Source organism: Erpetoichthys calabaricus, chromosome 7, assembly GCF_900747795.2.
Source record: "Erpetoichthys calabaricus chromosome 7, fErpCal1.3, whole genome shotgun sequence".
NCBI classification, from domain to species: Eukaryota; Metazoa; Chordata; class Cladistia; order Polypteriformes; family Polypteridae; genus Erpetoichthys; species Erpetoichthys calabaricus.
The window spans coordinates 115,631,901-115,651,718 of NC_041400.2; the positions used below are offsets into that span (position 1 = coordinate 115,631,901).

The 19,818-nt window shown below is 36.5% G+C and overlaps 1 long non-coding RNA gene and 1 other non-coding gene across 3 annotated transcripts; both read right to left on the reverse strand.

The window, feature by feature from the left end:
* Nucleotides 1–224: 224 nt before the first annotated feature.
* On the reverse strand, nucleotides 225–17,788 carry LOC127528866 (uncharacterized). 2 transcript variants are annotated; one of them, XR_007935472.1, is made up of 4 exons: nucleotides 17,671–17,788; nucleotides 7,845–7,951; nucleotides 3,919–4,055; nucleotides 225–628 (listed from the first exon to the last, which is right to left on the reverse strand). It is a non-coding gene; the product is annotated as an uncharacterized LOC127528866 (long non-coding RNA). The 2 variants fall into 2 exon arrangements; XR_007935473.1 differs by lacking the exon at nucleotides 17,671–17,788 and adding an exon at nucleotides 16,310–16,327.
* On the reverse strand, nucleotides 10,499–10,656 carry LOC114655197 (U1 spliceosomal RNA). The gene has a single exon (XR_003716860.1). It is a non-coding gene; the product is annotated as a U1 spliceosomal RNA (small nuclear RNA).
* Nucleotides 17,789–19,818: the final 2,030 nt, after the last annotated feature.

Consider the following 19,818-nt stretch of genomic DNA (forward strand, 5'->3'; position numbering starts at 1 on the left):
ACTTTCTGCAGACCATCTAAAGTTAGTTGAATCGAAATATTTTTTTCCAAGTTCACACTTCTCACACCATGGATTGTTATAATTGTGAGTTCAAATAAGAGTGACACACTGTTTATTAAAGTGACACACTGTTTCTGAAGAAGCAACACTTTACTTATCTGTCATAGACATGACGTATTCAACAAACGTTGCGCACATTTTCTGACTCCTACTATAGCTTCCTGAGGAAAATTAATTGAGACATCACTATTTATTCTCAAGCTCACAGATGAACATTATCCATCATTACAATTGTACAGGAGAGCTTAAAATGTTTACCATTTTTAAGAGAAAACAGCATCAAGAATACATTTTATTTATAACACATATAATGAACAGCATTCAAGTAGCAATCCATGTATGTAAGATTTCTTTTTGTTTTGCTTTTTTTATTTAACACGTCTGATTTTTATTTTTTTCTTCCTTTCATTCATGTTATTAAGACACAATAATTGTGTCTGATTTCAAAGTCTAATGGAAGGAAACGTGGTTCATTTCTTCATTGTCTTATTTTCAGCTCCCGACTCATCTGACAAAGTGCACAATGAGGAATGCAGCACAACATAAACCAGTCCTCTACAATCGACCCCTGGAAAAATATATTTTTAAGTTAGGAAACATCATTTAATTGACTTTAGCAGTAAGAACTATTGAACAATGTGATTAGTTAATATTGTCATTACAGTAAAGGCCATGTTCAATTTGAAGCTAAAAGTCACTCAGTTCCAATTTGTGTCTCATATCTATGCCTCAATTTGTCTATTATTTTTTGTTTGACTGTTCAAATTATTGTTCAAAGCGTGTCACATATGAGTGAAAAAAAAATTAAATTCAGTTTCTTAGCGGAAGTGTGCCATGATCACTAGGAATTTTTCATAGATGAACAAACAGACAGTATTTAATAATCAAGTGAAGATATTTTGGATGCCAAACATATTGAAATGGTAAATGTCATCAAATTGCTCATCAAGTTTTAACAGTGTTCACTAAATTCAAAGTTGCTAGCCAAACCAAAGTCAAAACCAGACAATATTATGCTACACACCCTGTCCATCATCATACAGTACTTTTCTTCCTTGAAAGTACTCATCAATCAATTTTCAGCAGAGTTATGTTAAGAAATGTGACTGGGGCTCCTTCACACATACTGTATAGCAATATACAGTACCTTCATAAAGCGTCATTGACTGCTCTTATCTTAGCCAAGTCAGAAGCTTTTCCTTCCTTTTGTAATACTCCTATTCTTGACACTTACAGTCATATGAAAAAGTTTGGGAACCCCTCTCAGCCTGCATAATAATTTACTCCACTTTCAACAGAAAAAGATAACAGTGGTATGTCTTTCATTTCCTAGGAACATCTGAGTACTGGGGTGTTTTCTGAACAAAGATTTTTACTGAAGCAGTATTTAGTTGTATGAAATTAAATCAAATGTGAAAAACCGGCTGTGCAAAAATTTGGGTATCCTTGTAATTTTGCTGATTTGAATGCATGTAACTGCTCAATACTGATTACTTGCAACACCAAATTGGTTGGATTAGCTCGTTAAGCCTTGAACTTCATAGACAGGTGTGTCCAATCATGAGAAATGGTATTTAAGGTGGTCAATTGCAAGTTGTGCTTACTCTCCTCTGAAGAGTGACAGCATGAGATCCTCAAAGCAACTCTCAAAAGATCTGAAAACAAAGATTGTTCAGTATCATGGTTTAGGAGAAGGCTACAAAAAGCTATCTCAGAGGTTTAAACTGTCAGTTTCAACTGTAAGGAATGTAATCAGGAGATGGAAGGCCACAGGCACAGTTGCTGTTAAACCCAGGTCTGGCAGGCCAAGAAAAATACAGGAGCGGCATATGCGCAGGATTGTGAGAATGATTACAGACAACCCACAGATCACCTCCAAAGACCTGCAAGAACATCTTGCTGCAGATGGTGTATCAGTATACGTTCTACAATTCAGCGCAATTTGCACAAAGAACATCTGTATGGCAGGGTGATGAGAAAGAAACTCACGCCACAAACAGAGTCGGTAGTTGTATGCAAATGCTCATTTAGACAAGCCAGATTCATTTTGGACCAATGAGACAAAAATTGAGTTATTTGGTCATAACAAAATAACAAAAAGCACTTTGCATGGCGGAAGAAGAACACCGCATTCCAAGAAAAACACCTGCTACCTACTGTCAAATTTGATGGAGGATCCATCATGATGTGGGGCTGTGTGGCTAGTTCAGGGACTGGGGCCCTTGTTAAAGTCGAGGGTCAGATGAATTCAACCCAATATCAACAAATTCTTCACGATAATGTTCAAGCATCAGTCACAAATTTGAAGTTACACAGGGGTTGGATATTCCAACAAGACAATGACTCAAAACACAGTTCGAAATCTACAAAGGCATTCATGCAGAGGGAGAAGTACAATGTTCTGGAATGGGCATCACAGACCCCTGACTTGAATTTCATCGAAAATCTATGGGATAATTTGAAGCAGGCTGTCCACACTCGGCAACCATCAAATTTAACTGAACTGGAGAGATTTTGTGTGGAAGAATAGTCAAAAATACCTCCATCCAGAATCCAGACACTCATCAAAGGCTATAGGAGGCGTCTAGAGGCTGTTATATTTGCAAAAGGAGGCTCAACTAAGCATTGATATAATATCTCTGTTGGGATGCCCAAATTTATGCACCTGTCTAATTTTGTTATGATGCATATTGCATATTTTCTGTTAATCCAATAAACTTAATGTCACTGCTGAAATACTACTGTTTCCATAAGGCATGTCATATATATTTAAAAAGGAAGTTGCTACTTTGAAAGCTCAGCCAATGATAAACAAAAATCCAAAGAATTAAGAGGGGTTCCCAAAGTTTTTCATATGACTATCTATCTATCTAAATAATAATATTCTAGTTAACACTACATGTTAAAAAGTAATTTGTTTTTAAACCTTTTAGACATACTTTTACAGTATATACATTTTTTTGTTTGATGCGGTGCTTGTCACATCTAAGTCATGATAGCTGTCAATGTTTTCAAGCTCACAATTAATCGAGTATCACAAGCAATGAAATGATAAACTGAGTTTTCTAAGGACATCGAATGAATCTGCATCTGAAGCTTCATTAAACACTAGGTATATTATATGAAAATGTGCTCTAGAAATAAATGTTTTAGCTGTTGTAGGTGGAAGACAGTTTAAATACCTCTGAAAAAGAAGTTAAGAAGACATTAAGGCTTAAAGTCAGTCAGTCATTGTCCAACCTTCTATATCCTAACACAGGGTCATGGGGGTCTGCTGGAGCCAATCCCGGCCAACACAGGGTGCAAGGCAGAAACAAATCCCGGGCAGGGCATCAGTCCACTGCAGGACACACACACACACACACACACACACACACTAGGGACAATTTAGGATTGCCAATGCACCTAACCTGCATGTCTTTGGACTGTGGGAGGAAACTGGAGCACCTGGTAGAAACCCATGTAGACATGGGGAGAACTTGCAAACTCCACGCAGGGATTACCAGGTCTCCTTACTGCGAGGCAGCAGCACTACCACTGCACTGCCGTCCAGCCCTTAAAGCTTAAAGCATTACATATATTCAAGCAGTCATTTTACTTGCTTTGAACAAGTTTTGTGACTGTGCTCAATTAAAAAAAAAAAAGTGATTCTACTTCTTAAGTTTTTTTTTTTACTGAAGGCACACCACTGAGTTATGAAACTAACAACCATGAGAACAATAAAGTGACAACCTGTTTTATTACATTGAATCCCAATGTAAACATAGATCTAAATTCTGCTTAATGCCTTACTGCCTTTGATTTCCATTGGTAGACAGATGAGATCGTAACACAACCCTTCCATATGGCATACAGTACCTGCACGTGATGTCTCTCCCTTATTCCTGTTCTCAAGGACATCAAGGTTCCTGGTAGGCAAGGCAAGCAGAGACACTCTCCATATTGTTTAGATATAATGCATGCAAGCACACATGGCACAAAGGTACCCAGAAGACCTGAAACAGGGCAACAAGACATCAGTGGATTTGAATATATAGGCAGTTCTTGTTATTTGCATTCTACATGACTGAATTATTAAAAAGTTAATTCCCTATAAGAGTAAAATTGTTCCAGGTAAATCAATGGTACAAATCAATTTTATTAAAACCGTGTGATACAATAATGGTATGAATGTGCATTGGGCTGTGGTTAGCATGAAAATTAAGCAAGCATGGCAAAATAATTCATTAAGTAATAACATTTATATTTCTCTGGAGAGCCAGGGTCTATCCTTATAATACAAAAAGAGGAAGCAGCCCAGGATGGACCAATTATAAGGCATAGCTACACTGACTCATAACCAATCAATTTAGAGCCTGGTATTAATCCTAGGCATGTGGGAAGAAACCTGTAGTCCTGGAAAAAAAGAACAAGGAGAAAATGTAAAAACTCCAGACAGACAGCAGCCAGATCAGGATTTTCAGTGTCCTGGAGCAATGTCACATTGTTCATTGTGATCTTTAAAGTTCAAGTTATATTTTTTCCAGATGCAAATAGAACCTTAAAACTGAAGTGTCTGAAATCTCATAAGCAGATCATGCCTTGTAAAATGCAGATACTGTATATCTTAAATGCATACACCACTTATTCAAATTAATTGATCCCAGAAACACTGTAGAGGTATAGATAGAAAAAAACCATAATTTACATTGCCTTAATATTGTGGTTGAAGTTAACTCTACAGTTGTGTATTATTTATTTTTGGATGTACTGAAATAATTTAAAATGATCATGGTGACATCACCATGGTAATATTTTATATTATTATTCTCTTGAATGCTCCACTAAATCTTGTGTTTTTTATGTGGCAATGGGCATGTTATTTATAGATATGATACCACATAAACACTGTTGTTGTACACTATGATTCTTAAGATAGCAGCACAATTGCAAAATTATTCATATATTGCATCCCTTTCATTGAGAAGTGTGGAAGAAACTAATGTGGAAGATCAGAAGATTAAACATAAGACACAATTCAAGCACAGGTCAAAAGTGTGAATCTTAACTGTCTGCCATTGCAGCCAAATCACTAAACAAATACATAGTCAAAATAACTTTGTACAAATTATGATATCAAGAAGACTATGATTAATATAGAGACTCTCAAAGTTATAGATTTCTATCCAATCTCAGATAAACAGGAAGTGCATGACCCATGACTTTTATACCCACTATTCGGTTACATCATGGGTCATGGCTGTTGTGAATTACCAGTTTTGTTAAATTTATTTGTTGTCCCTCTTGTGGTTAATATTAATTTTGTTTTGTGAAAAATTGCTTTTTTCTTAATGAGTATTCTTTTGCCTGAGTTTGATAAAAAATTTTTTTATCTCTTGGAAAAAGTGTATTTATATTGTAATATTTATTTAGCGCATCACCATTTTGCGTTTCTGTCTTTGATACCTCTGCTAGTTACTTACGTCACTGGTGCAACACTATAAACACTGCCGCAAATGTAGCTGCTGGTATCCATGATTGGATTTAAATGTTTTATTTCTTGTTCTTCTAGTATCCAGAAGTTTTGCATGACTTTTTTGACTATCAATTTGTTTTGCATTTTGGCTAAAGCTGTTCAGTTGTTCTCATCTTCTTGGTTACAATTCTCCTTCTGTCTATGATTCATTTCCTGCTGCTGTTATGGTCTCTTCTTTTTCAGTGTTAGATTCAGATCAGTACAGTGTCCTCTGGTTGCCCCGCATAGCCACATGGCTAGCAGCTATACACCAGCCATCCCTAACCCTAACCCTAATGTCAAGATAAGACATTCAATATTTTTTAACAATTTTAACAATTGCCTTTAGCATAAAATGAAGCTTGCATATAAATTCTCTTTATTCCAATCCCCCCTAAGACACAACATAAAATAAACACTATAAAAAATCCATAAACTTTTAAAGAAAAAACAGGATCATAACATTAAAAAGATATTGGTGTTGAGACTATTGCTGTGTTTTGGTTTTGCGCATTGGATTTTGCTGTTTGGTATTTTCTCTTTCTCAGTAGTATGATTCCTTGCCTGTCTTTCATTATGAGTAGTTTCCTCCTCCTTTTCCTGGTCATACATCTCTGTTCTGCTTTTTGCCAGATACCGTATATACTCGTGGATAAGTTCTCCCGTGGATAATTCGAGACTTGATTTTACAGTATAATTTCTGGTATTTTATAATGTTGGTCATATAAGTCGAATGTGGAAAACTCACGCTATTGGTACAAAGGATTATGATATGCTAATGCCCACCTGAGAGAGTAACCACAGAGCACACTGCCTTTTTTTCTATGTGGGTGCGGCAATGCGCTGCATCAGTGCGTGCTCCTAACCTCTCTCTCTATTGTGCCTACATGACCATACGGTAATACCCGAACTATTCCGAAACAACGTTTGCACTGATTTGTGTTTTTTGTATCTCACACCCTCATACACCTTTATCATAAGAGCATCCCTTATCTACGATGGAGCATTTAATCAGAAGAAAATATGAAGCTGGTTTTACATTGAATGTTGTTGAAGTAGTGAAAGAAATTGGTAACTGTGCTGCTGCAACAAAATTCGATGCATCTGAGAAATTGATGCGAGACTGGAGTAGGAAAGAAGATGTAAAAAAAAAATTAAGTGTCGTATTTTTGAAAGGGCGTATAAGTCGGGGTATGATTTTATGATTGATTTTTCGGGTTTCAAGACCCGACTTATACGTGAGCATATACGGTATTAACAACAGAACACATGCAGGATTTTTGCAAACTAAGACTTGAGATCATTTACTCAAATAAAGTAAAGTTTTAAATAACAAGGTACTATTTCTTTCATATTGTTACCCCTATCCTAACCCCAACTACCATTGCACACCTCAAGTTCTGTAACATTTTTTTATAAAGTCTGTCTGGTACAGTTTTGTATTAAGTTATGTCCACATTAATAAGTTTTCATTTTAAAACAGGCTCTTTAAATAATAACATTCTCTGTCCACAATAAGTATTTTTAGTATTTTTTTTGTTAATGAAAGTGTCTCCATCTACACTAAAATGATCAAAAATGCATATGATGTAGACGTTCACCTACAGTGGATGGGCATGCACCATCAAAAAAATCATTGAAGGAATGGTAACAACATAAGCCACAAGAGCTATTGCAAAGCTCTTGTTTTGTAAATTATTTGCCTTTTCTGCATGCATGCAGCATTCAAACTGTACAAAATACAAATTTGATGCTTACAAGTAAGCAGCACAACAAACGTCATTGAAAGCAACTGTGTCCACCATGTTGGAATATGGTTTTCTTCCATAAATGGTGACCAATCAGAGAATGAGACATGCATAATAAGGACACACAAATCAGACAAACAAATTAGAGTCTGCACCTTCAAAGGTCTATGTTTTTACTCTTCCACATTGCGATTATGAGCTGGCATATTCAGATGTACATGGCTCTGAGGAGCATTTTCAAAGGACTTCATTATTTTGGTTTAATAATGCAGGGTTAGTGCAGACAATTGGTGAAAACAGGGACCAATGTCTGCATTTTTTCAAATAAAACAATGATGTGGCTGTAATCTTGTCCCACATAAACAATTGTGCCACATTTGCTGACTATAAAGGAGTTTTTGTTGCTCATTTTTGGTCAGATTAAAGGAGAGCTTCAGAAACTATTAGTCAATTCAACAATAAAGAGCTATGACTTTTATGCTGAATCTCTCAAGAAAAAATTAGAAATTCAAAAAAATTAATGAAAATATGAAATTACTCACAGACAGGCATGTCATCAAAGCACTCACAGACACCTGTGGTCCAATCTGTTGTTCTGTGTACATTCGTAGACTGTGGCTGTCTGTTTACAACATCCATGATGATAATTCTAGGAAACAGATTAAAGTTAACATACTTTTCTTTTCCTAAGTGTCAACTCTTCCTTCAACATGCTAAAATAAAATTAAGTAGATTGTGTATTTATTAACATATTTGTACACTCATTTTCCATACCCACTGGTGTGTCTGAGAAAGCCAATCAAACTGTAAAAATTAACACTTTTGGCTAAGAAACGGAAATACAGTTTTTTGGGAGGCTAAGTTAACAAATTTCAAGCAAAAATTGTTATTGCATAATCAGTTAAAAAAGTCATCCATTGAGTGATTGGCCACATTTGAAACAATGACACACGCACAGTATGAAATTAAAACCCCAGTTAAGTCTCATTTTGTCTCATCCTCTGAAACTGCATTTCCTGGTGAGGGTTACGGTTCAAGTTAATTCTTAAAATATAACTAGCTTCATTATAGTTCATCATATAGTCAACAGCCACAGAAAATGTCTGGGAACATTTTTAGGCCTTTAAAGTCCCACTCTTCAGGAAATTACATTAGGGACCTTCAAATCTCAATCTGATATTATTCTGGACAATTTAGGGGAATTGGATGGACAAGCTTGTCGGGCTGAATGGATTGTTCTTGTCACGACTGTTCTAATGTTCTAATGTAATTGGGATCCTGGATCCAGTTCTGAATCGTAAAGGGCCACAGCTCATCTTAGAAACACTAGGTGCACGGTAGAAGCAGACTCATGCTCAATCATCAGTTGGGTTATGGGAGTGAAGCCAGGGGTAATACCCATGCAGACATGAGCAGAATGTCTATACAGACAGTGCCAATGGCTTCAACCCCAGAACTTTCTGTGATAACTAGGCTGCACCACCCAAACATAAAAGTAGGCATTTAAGATCCATTCAGAAGAATTTTGTCTTTTGAAATAGTGTGACCTTTTCAATGTTAGAAAAGGGATCAGCGTGATTTAGTTAAATTATAGTATTCTCTCTCTACTTAGGTGGGCAGGGCATTGCTCCAAAGTAGACTCAAGTGACAATGTGAAACATAAATGATATTCTACTGTATAGTCTCTTCCATATTGGTACTGCTACTTAAGTGGTAGTTACACAAGTATGAAAAATAATTGGTATGTTGCAACCAAAATGCCTGCAGCCCTGTACAAATAACTTAGTAGGTACAGAAGATGATGTCAAGTGCATTTCAAGATAGCACATCTTCAGTTTAACTCTGGAGTGTTGATGGGAAATATTTAAGACAAGAGCTTACAATCAGGTCTATCTTGTTTACATTCAAGGTACAACCATAATAAAGTACGTACCCAAATTAATGCTTTTAGAAAACAGATGTGTGGGCTAATCTGTGGTGGTGACGTCAAGCACCATAATTTTTTTTAGCCATATGAATCAGTTATTCCAAACCTGAACAATATGCTGGTTTCCATTCAGAAATCTTAAAAGGCAGTGCACATTCTCCTAATTTTTTCAGTTACTATATGTTCATCATTGTAAAACAAACTTTGACCTCTAAGCCCAACATGCTTACAATATGAGAGGTTACAAGATGTCGCAGAACACTGATTACCTTATTTATAACTGCCTGTGTTAAAAATTGAACTTTGTGTAACTTAAATGTAGGTGAATACACTTACTTGATATGGTCATATAATTTACTTATGAAGAATAATTAGAATTTAAATCTTTCATATACTGATATTGCATAGGAAGATCCAATTTTCTACTATCAATTGTCTTCCACTTTATACAGCAGACGTGTTCTCCATTAGTTTTAGCTACAAAAAACTATGTTAGCATTCTGCTGGGATTTTTGGAGCTGGCATTTGTGATGTCAGCCATTCCTAGTCTGATTTTCATGCCGAGTTTTGGGCAAAATGCAAGGTTACTGTTGATTTGTTACATAAATACACACAAAGTAAATAAATGTTGGCTCTATATTTTTTGGAAAGAAAATGAATTGAGAAGGTATTGAATCACCAAGTGCTACTTCTGACTGACCAGGCTATTATGTTTTAGTTGAATACAGTTCAGCGTTACATTATAATGTAGTGAATTTCGGCATCAAATTTATTTTTGAGTTACTGCACAATTTATCATCCTTTTCTCCAATATTTTCTATAGCATGTACAATATATGGCTAAAGAACATTGGTTTGATTTTAGAACTTATTGTTGGAATTTCAGGTTTATGAGGTTGTCAGGTTTTACCTGTTAGGTTAGGTACAAGTAAGTTAATGTAGATTTGTTATTTTATTCAAATTATTGTAATAAAATTCTTCAAAAGATAAGCAGGATGGTATTGCGGGGTTTAATACAGACGGACATTTTGCCCTACATGAGAGGTGCCTAACAGATATTTCACCACTACACCCCCTAAACTCCTTATTTATATGGAACATTTTACAGGGATCAGGGATGAAAGTAATAGAAAAGTGGAATAACAAGTCACTCTACTTAGATAGATAGATAGATAGATAGATAGATAGATAGATAGATAGATAGATAGATAGATAGATACTTTATTAATCCCAAGGGGAAATTCACAATAAAAAAAAAAAAAAAAAAGATCAGGAGAGAGCGCGAACGCAGTCCCCCACTACCACAAATTATGCAGTCAAGTTTCCCGCATTTGGGGAAATCACAGGGGTCAGCATACCCGGAGTGCAATGGATGAGCCTCGCCCTGGGAGAACCAGCTTAATGAATATGGTATCTCCCCTAACTTCTCCGCTCCTCTCCTTTTGTCATTTTTCAGAAGAAAACATGCCCAACCCAACCTACATTATGAATGTAGTGAGAAGTCAAGCAAAATGACACCTTTTATTGGCTAACTAAAAAGATTACAATATGCAAGCTTTCAAGGCAACTCAGGCCTGTTCTTCAGCAAGATGTACATCTGATTAGGGGGCCTGAGTTGACTTGAAAGCTTGCATATTGTAATCTTTTTAGTTAGCCAATAAAAGGTGTCATTTTGCTTGACTTCTCACTACATTCATAATGGCTAACACAGTACAACACCCTAGTACTGTGAAGATATCATATTAGCTGTACTACCCATCTAAGATGGGTTAAAATCTAAGTAATCAATGCAGGCCTCATTTTTTTATTTGATACATGGGTTGTCCAATCGGTCTGGTATAATAATACGCAACTGCCCCCTTTCTCTTAAGACAGCCTTTTCTTTTTCCTTCTACTCTTCCTGTTTCTCTCGCCATTACTCGTTGAACTGACACCTCTTATAGTTGAAGCGTGGTCGCTACAGTATCGGCCCAGTTTATAGACTCTAGGCTCTAAACGCAGGCTTTGGTTTCCCAACATGTGTGTCAAAGTTATCAGTTCTTAGCATTACCACTATAAACCTTTTTCACATCGCACGAGTGGGTGCAAGAAAGTCGCCACCATGCTGCTGTTCCTGGGATATAACACTGGACAACAGAATAGGCCAATAAGGCCAATTTTCCTATTTTTAGTCCCTTATTTGGTATTATCATCATTTTTGATTTCTTTATCCCTTCTTTTTCAATTTTTTATTTTTTTCTTCTTCTTAAACTTAGCAATAGGACAGACTCAGAGATACACATACAGATACTTGTCATTTTATTTGGCTGGATCTCTCAATTAAGAAAAACTTTCTATAGTTTGAGTGAAATAAACCCTTTCCAGTTTCCAGCTGTGTCTCCATGTTGTTAGTTTGGATTTTTCTTGGAAATCTGGCAGTTGTAGTTGGGCTCAGTTTATTCACAATACTCAGTGATAACCATTGAAGCCAAAACATAAAAACGTTAATTTAAGATCTGTTCAGAATAGTTTTTTCTTTTGTAAGTGATATGATCTTCCCACTGTTACAAAGGGACCAGCCTGATTTAGTAAAATAAAGTGTAATACTCAGTCCGTTACCTGGTGCACAGGACAGGGCTCCAGCATACATTGAAGTGTCATCTGTTTCTCTACTGTAAAAGCTCTTTTACATGAACACTACTATTTAAGCAGTAGTCACACAAGTATAAAAACTAATGGTTATGTTGGCAGTAAAATGCCTATCCCTAAGGTGAATTCCAAGTTATATTATTGGAGTGATCAGCTCTGCCTTTTGCTGTAAAGATGAGACATGGCTCAATTCCCACTTGCTTAGTTTAAAGCAAAGCAAAGCTTAAATCAGAAGGATGTGTGAACTTACAGTACCTGCTTACTGGCAGGAACAGAAATGGTGAGAAAAGTAAACAGACCTAATGATGGTTTTACATATTTTTTAATGCAAAGATGCTTATTGCAATTCTTATGTCCATCTGTTTGTGAGTGAAACAACTTGGTTTCTGGAGGAATGATTCTATTGCTGTTTGAGACAATTATTCCTCAAGGAAATTTGCCAAAGAACATAAGTTTTTATTGGCATATCTGGAACGCTGTATGAATTTTAAAAAATCTGAATTAAAAAATGTAAACTTTAAAAATCATCTTTAAGCAGAAACATTCTGTGTGACCTCAGTTACTGATTAATTTACTAATTCAAATTTAACTAAAGAAAAGTTACATCCGCTTATATATTTCCCTCTTTTACATGTCCTGGTGACAAATAAATTCTCAATACAAGTTACCCAAATGTCAGCAGTCATATATGTGGCTGGGAACTTATCTTCATCTGTTTAATGATTTTAACTCTTCATTAGGTTTTTTTTATATAAAACTATAGGGCGCTTTGCCCCCTGCTCACTTCGCCCGCCAACCCCCAGGTGGGCACTATATGCTAGCCACTTTGCTTTTTCACATATGGGGAAGCGGATGTACAATTTAAACAGATTGTTATTTTGATGGAAATTGTTACATATGCATAATAGAACTAACTATTTTACATTACAGCGAGTAATTAACCATAGTAAAAAATAATAAAACGTAATAAATTGAAAGAAAATTATGTTTCAAGTTGCGTTAGAGGTATTTGTTGAGTTATATTGCTTCATTCTGTTTGGCTTTGAAATTAACATGCAAATAACTTTTTAAACTTATACTTTTACTGTAAAACTTAATTATAAATGATTTTTAATTAACTTTTCGTCAATATCGCATTGAATTTTGATTCCGTGTTTGGACTTAAATCGTGACAACGCAGCGTGTAACTGCCCGTGAGTTCTTTCGTTCTCTCTAATAAATAATAAGACTTTTTCAAATGTTTGTCCCTGTGATTTGTTAATCATCATAGTAAAATTTATTCTAACAGGAAACTGTAAACGTTTTAATATGAACGGCATATCAAGATCTCCTTTGGTGTCTAATGTTATCTGCGGAAAATGTACTACATTACCTTTCTTGTTGCCTGTTAAAATTTTACATGTCAGAATTGTTCGACAGCATAGTCTATTGATACGCATTTAACCAATTTGCTGTGTAACCGATCAACAATTTTCGCGTTAATTTGTTTGACTTCATTGTTTCTCGTTGCTAGGAATACCTGTGTACTCATTTCTTCTGTTGATAACCCTTCGTGATGAAATTCTTCAATAAGATTTGGACATAATAAGTCTGCTTTTACTGTGAACTTAAAATGAGGAAAACATAAAAATTTATAAGAGCCGAGAGGGAAGGAACTGTGTCTGACAAAAGCATTCACATGAATGAGAAGTGAGAGGGCCAGGGGCTTGGTTCAAAATGGTTGAGAGGAGAACGTGGCTTGAAAAAATCTCTTGGCAATAGTCTCATCTCAAGATTTTCTTTTATAATAGAGAGATGTATTTATAAAGTAGGAAACACAATTATCTATAGACCCTCCACAACCAAGAGCTAATAAAAGCACATCAGTCTTACAGTATATTGACACCTGATGTCTATTAAAGATATGTCAACAACATGCATTTATATAGTGCCTTCCAATACAAAATATATTTCAGGGTGTTTTACAGATGGCATTCAATAGAAAAAAAAACAATAATCAAATAGGATCAGATGATCAAATGGGGAAAAAGCAAAAATGGAGAAAAACCTCTGGGGCTCTACGATCAAACGCCTACCCAGGCCACCCGGGCATTCTGTTGTATATCTAAGATACAATATTATAAAACTAGCAGAGCGAAACATCCTCTTAGTAATACAGGCACAAAGTTTTTCTGTTTTGATCATGTGATGCATTTAGGAACCTCGCTTCACCTAATATGGCGACCCTTAAATTCATCTTCCTTTGTGCTTCTTGCTGCCCTTGTTCATTGGACATTGCAGCCCTCTGGTAGCCAACTAAAGATTTATTTTTTGTTCACATATTAAGAACCATTTCAGAGCCTGGCAAACTAATTTCACATGCAAAGAATCTTTCCCAAAATAAAATGGTTCTTTGTCAAGCAAGTGTTCTACAAGGGATTGCATAACTCAATAAAGTGCCATTTTATAAGCTTTATTTTGGGGATTGTAGGGGCAGTAGTAACACAACTGTGGGAACAAACTGAATGACAGAACCCTACACTAAAACTTCCACACAAATGGACTTAAGCAGAGGAGATGAGTCTTCAAAGTGCTTATCAGTAAGTGCTCTACACTGGCTTCTTTATTCCTAATTTTCCAGGTAGGTTCTCCACCCATTCTGAGAGTCTTCAGGACTCATAAGAAACTTAACGTTTGATCTGCAAATGTTACATTATACTCTACTAGCACATGAAATTACATTCTATTATCACTGTTATCTTTAATTGTTACAAAAATACTAAATAAATGAAAATAAATAACTTTGTCCTTGATAAATTAAATGTACAAAATAAAAAATCAAAAACTCTGATTGTCCAAACACTTTGATAAATCCCCAGCCACACCTGAATGTTATGTTGGTCCTACCATTGCATGTCAGTTTGATCGTTCTCTACTTCTTTGTGTGTGTTTTTCCACCCCTTGACTTCTCCTTTATATCTCACCTTTTAGCTTAATTCTATATTCCATATTGTCCCAAAGTGTGGGTATTTTCACAAATCTGATTTTATAAATGTTATAAATCTGAATAATCTTGTAAACGTGTCCCCTGTGAAGCTTTAATACTGAATTGATGAGCCAGGTTTTGGGGTTCACCGCTAAGCATCAAGCACAGCAAGGAAATGACACACGATCAACAATCAAGGGGTTTGGGGGATTGGAAACCCCTGTGAAGTAACGGGTGCTGGTGTGCCACTAAGCAATGAAACACAGCTAGCGAACTTTGTCCCACTGCATTTTACTGCACAGTTAAAATTGCTGCGCTACTGCTGGGATCGCCAGCAGGAGAGATGGGCTGAGAGTAAGCAGCAGGTGTTGCATCAAATTCAGTCCCCCTTGCACTCCCCTTCACCCTGGCAAAAATGTCTATCAAACCTTGAAATCAGTGACTCTTCTCGATCAGGGCTTGCACAGAATTTAATACCAGCCCTTCTCTACATATTATTGCAAGGTCCAAATTCTGTTTTCTCAAACACTCCAACTGCAGCTTCCTCGTGAGAATCCACATTTCTGCGGCTCGTTCACAATTGCACTTGCAATGTTTGATTCTTTCCATATCATAGAACAGGAGCACTAATTAATAAACGACCTACAAATTATGGCACACTGCAAGACACAGATTAAACCACGATAAAATCAGACAACGCACCTCACACAGCCTTGGCAAATCACAATGCACCCTTACTCTTTGTCACACCCCCTGGGGGTGTGGGCATCCAAAGTTGGGAACCCCTGTACTAACACAAATCGGAGATTCCAGAAAATAATTGATCTAATATCAGACATTTTCTAACCCACTAAGTCCTGTACAGGGTCATGCGGGGTGATGGAGCCTATCCCAGGTAGCATAGGTGGGTAAGGTAGGAACAAACCCTGGAGAGGACAGCAGTGCACTGCAGGGCAAACACACACACACACACACACCAACCACATATTAGGGCCAATTTAGTATCGACAATCAACCTAACTTGCATGTCTTTGGACTGAAACAGGAGCACTTGGAGGAAACACACAAACAGGAAGAACATGCAAACTCCACGCTCGGAGGACCAGGAACGCGAACTCTAGTTAACTTGCTGCGAGGCAGCAGTGCCACCGCGCCACACATAGTCATCTAATTCTTTAAGGCAAACCGCTAATATTACTTGCTAGTTTATAGAGGCTGAACGTTATCTGTTGTGACACATCTTACTGTTCTAAAAACAGTGCACTAATATTAGATACTAATGAGACACCTTAAAAACAGAAAATGAGAACAACAGGAGAAATCGTTTCGTATCCCAATGTGCATTCTTCAACCGATCAATACATCCATCTGTTGATGAGCCAGGTTTTTACTATTACTATTATTACTACTACTAATTAAAATTTCGCTAGCTTTCTGCTAGCTGGTTAGGTAAATCACTGAGAATCGTTTGGCTAACGGGAACCTTACCAGAAAGGCACTCAAACGTTTTTGTTGAAGTCGACCTCAGACTCTCAACTTGATTGACTCCGAGCATCCTCAGCAGATTTAACACATCACATCTGGACAAACGATTCGGTATATTGTACTTGAAGTCTTTTCCGTCTTTTTTCATCAGTGTGTTTACGTTTTATGTGATCGTGGTAAATAAATTAACCAGTACCAGCCCGATGTAAACTAAAGGCGTGTTTTAGGCTCTGGGTAAAAATCGGAGTCTCTTTTAACACAAGAACTAAACACTGAAGGAAGTTTCCGCTGGGAATATATAAGCACTTTGGCTGCAGCGCTCTCTACCGCGTCATTACTATTGATAATTAATTCTGACTTAAAGAAGGTGGGCTGCTGCTGTTATCTATTGTAATAAAATGTCCCGATTTATTCAGAATTATTGTAATCTATTTGTTACACTTAAACAAATACATATAAAAACCGTCCAAATTTCCAGTGACTTATTTTTAAATCAGTCCATTAATTTTTGGAAACCGCTTGATCCAGTTAGGCGTCGCGAGGAACGGTTGTCTGTTCAGTTTGTGCGGCAGCAATGAGCCACGGGTCTGAGTCCATCGCAGGGTGCGTTCACACAGGCGCTCATTATCTTACCGATTGCGGTGCCCACTTAAACTCATCATACACGAATGACAACAATTAAACCAGTGCAGACTTTATCTCTAATGCTGACTAACTGATTACAACACCGGGGAGCACCGTGACGGAGCCTGTCAGGACAGTTTCCAACACAGGGAAGGGATAAATCCAGGATGGAGCGGCAGTGCACCAATTAATAAACGGTATATACTGTAAATAAGTATAATGTGAGATCCTAAAACACCTTGTAGAAATATTATTTGCACTAAAGAAAATAAGCGATATGTTGATCCTTCGATAATCTTCACGCTTGTGTTATTTATTCATGAACTAATTGATGACCCGCACTAACGGAAAACTGCACATGGAAAACCAAATAGTCATCCGTGCTAAACGTCTTATCACCTTATTTCCATAATCTCTATTTAAACAATACAAACTATTGGTTTTACAAAGATCAACAATTAATGCAATATGCTTATTCTTATTTAAAAAGTACCTTATTTGTAATTGATACCAAAATAGAAGAGCGAGAAAAAGAGGATTTAATTGCTTTATATTTTACAATTTAAATATAAAAATGCTAATCATGTTTTCTTCTGCACGAGCTTTTTTTTTTTTTTTAAATAAAACGTGGTGCAATTATTTTAAAAATAATCCTGATTAACAAGTAACCTACAAAGCACATGATTATAGTAACTAAAAACTCTCTTATTTAAAATACCCCATATGCCATTCGCTCTTACCTTCTTCTGTAAGTGGACTGAATCTAAATAGGAATTTGAAGGATACATCCATTTTATATTCAAAATACAGTGACGTTGAATGTATCAATACCAGTTTTTCTGGTTTGTCTTTTAATGGTGTAAAGGTGTTCGACATGTCGCTGTTTGCTAGTGTGCATCGTATTCCCTGGAACCCCTCCTATAATTGAAATGCTGATTTTCCTCTTTTTAACAGAAGCGGCAGCTTGGTTGAATGAAGTGGGTGGATGAATGCATGAGGTAGCTTGATAGTGTTGAACAACGTCATTGCAAAGAGAAAGATAACATATCATATACAGTATATATATATATATATATATATATATATATATATATAAACAGGAAAAGAAAAATACAGTATTCCTTAAATGTACAGTAGATTAGACACTAGCAAACTTTCACATTCTCACAGCACAGGCAGATTCTTGGAATTGGTGGAGCTTGGCTGCATTGTTTGGAATGCTTTCGTGCATACAGGGTGTGAAATTCAGCTCCTATGAGGCAGCAGGGTGCCATATGTTAGACAGAGAGCTGTGTTATACATTAAGGATTAACCCTTATGGAGATTCATGGACAACAGGCTCCACTAAGGGAGGACCTGCACTAAAGACAGAGTAGCCACTGGCATGGAACTACAGTAAGCTCAACAGTACTGATAATGACCTTCATACTACTTACAGTTTGAGTTTAATATTCCCTTCCGCATTTTAAGTCAGTGAACTTGGAGTCAGCAAGAGAGCTGGACATGGTTGGAGGATAAGAGGCCAGTAATAGTGGTTGAAAGGAATGACAGGTGAGAAAGGAGTATTTGTGGTAATATTGCTACAGGAAAGTGCTTTAAAGACCCAATATAAACTGATACCAGGGAGTAAGGGACTAGAGTACAGGTGGATTTTTTGTTAATTTCATCTCTTAAAGATCTCTCTGTAATTATCCCTCCTTTTATTTATGTGAATACATCAACTTTTAGAACCATTATTTGGTTCTTACAGGTTGTCAAGGTTTCCACTTCAACTATATGGCTCGGTAGTTTGTTCCATAGTCCCACAACTCTGTGCGTAAAGATGTGCTTCCAGTTTTAAATGCACTTCCCCTTAATTTCCACCGATGTCCTCGAGTACGTGATTCAAATTTAAACTGAAAGAATGTTACTAGATCTACTTTATTAATGGCTTTGAGGATATTAAATACCTGGATTATGTGTCCACGCAGTCTCCTCTGCTTTAGACTAAACAGGTTTAATTCTCTGAGGCTGTCAGAGTAGGACACGCCCTTAAGTCCTCGGAAACACTTGCTTGTTCTCTGCTGCAGATCTTCAAATGATGATATGCCTTTCTTGTACTTCACACAATACTCCAGTATTTACTAGTGCATTACATATTTTAAATACTTTTAAAGTAATGAGTAATCTAAAGCAATATTTATTTATTTTTTAGGTTTAAATGCCTGCATTATTGTTATTTCAGCAACACTGGGTGTAAGGCAAGAAAATGAGACACGTAACAGTTTAATATCTGTGTAATCTTTTCTCCTCATACCTATCTCTCTCCTTTTAACATGTCACATGATGCCCAAAAATAAAGCAATCAAACCACGTCCTTGAACAAAAATCTGCTTTCAGTGTTTAAACTCAGATTGGATATGAATGATTGGAACTGAAACTGAATGTATGGAAGTGGCCGGTGTCAGATCTCAGAAATTTGGCTACCATGTGGTTTTTAGATGTTTAAGCCAAAATCCAATCTGTTTGAGATATATGTTAAAAATCAGAACCAGGTCACATCAGAGCAGTGTATTTCTTTCATTTTTTATTTTACCTGTTTGCCCACAGCTCATTTCTGACACATTAGCTGGCTTTCCACCTTCAATCATTATTCAGTTCCCGTTTTCTGCTTCCCTGTTCCTTGTTTAAGTTTTCTTTCATGAGATCCTCTCCTGACTGGGGATGCCATTTTTTGTGCCTGTTTTGTTCATTTTTGATTCCTTTCTTTATGTTAATAGTGTTGGTCATTTAGTTTTTATGTATCTGTGTATCTTTCTGTATGTTTTGCCTGTTTTGTGGATGGTCCACCAAGAGCCAAGGCCACCTGCTCATCACAATCAAGGGTGGTGGCTTTTGAATTTTGGATT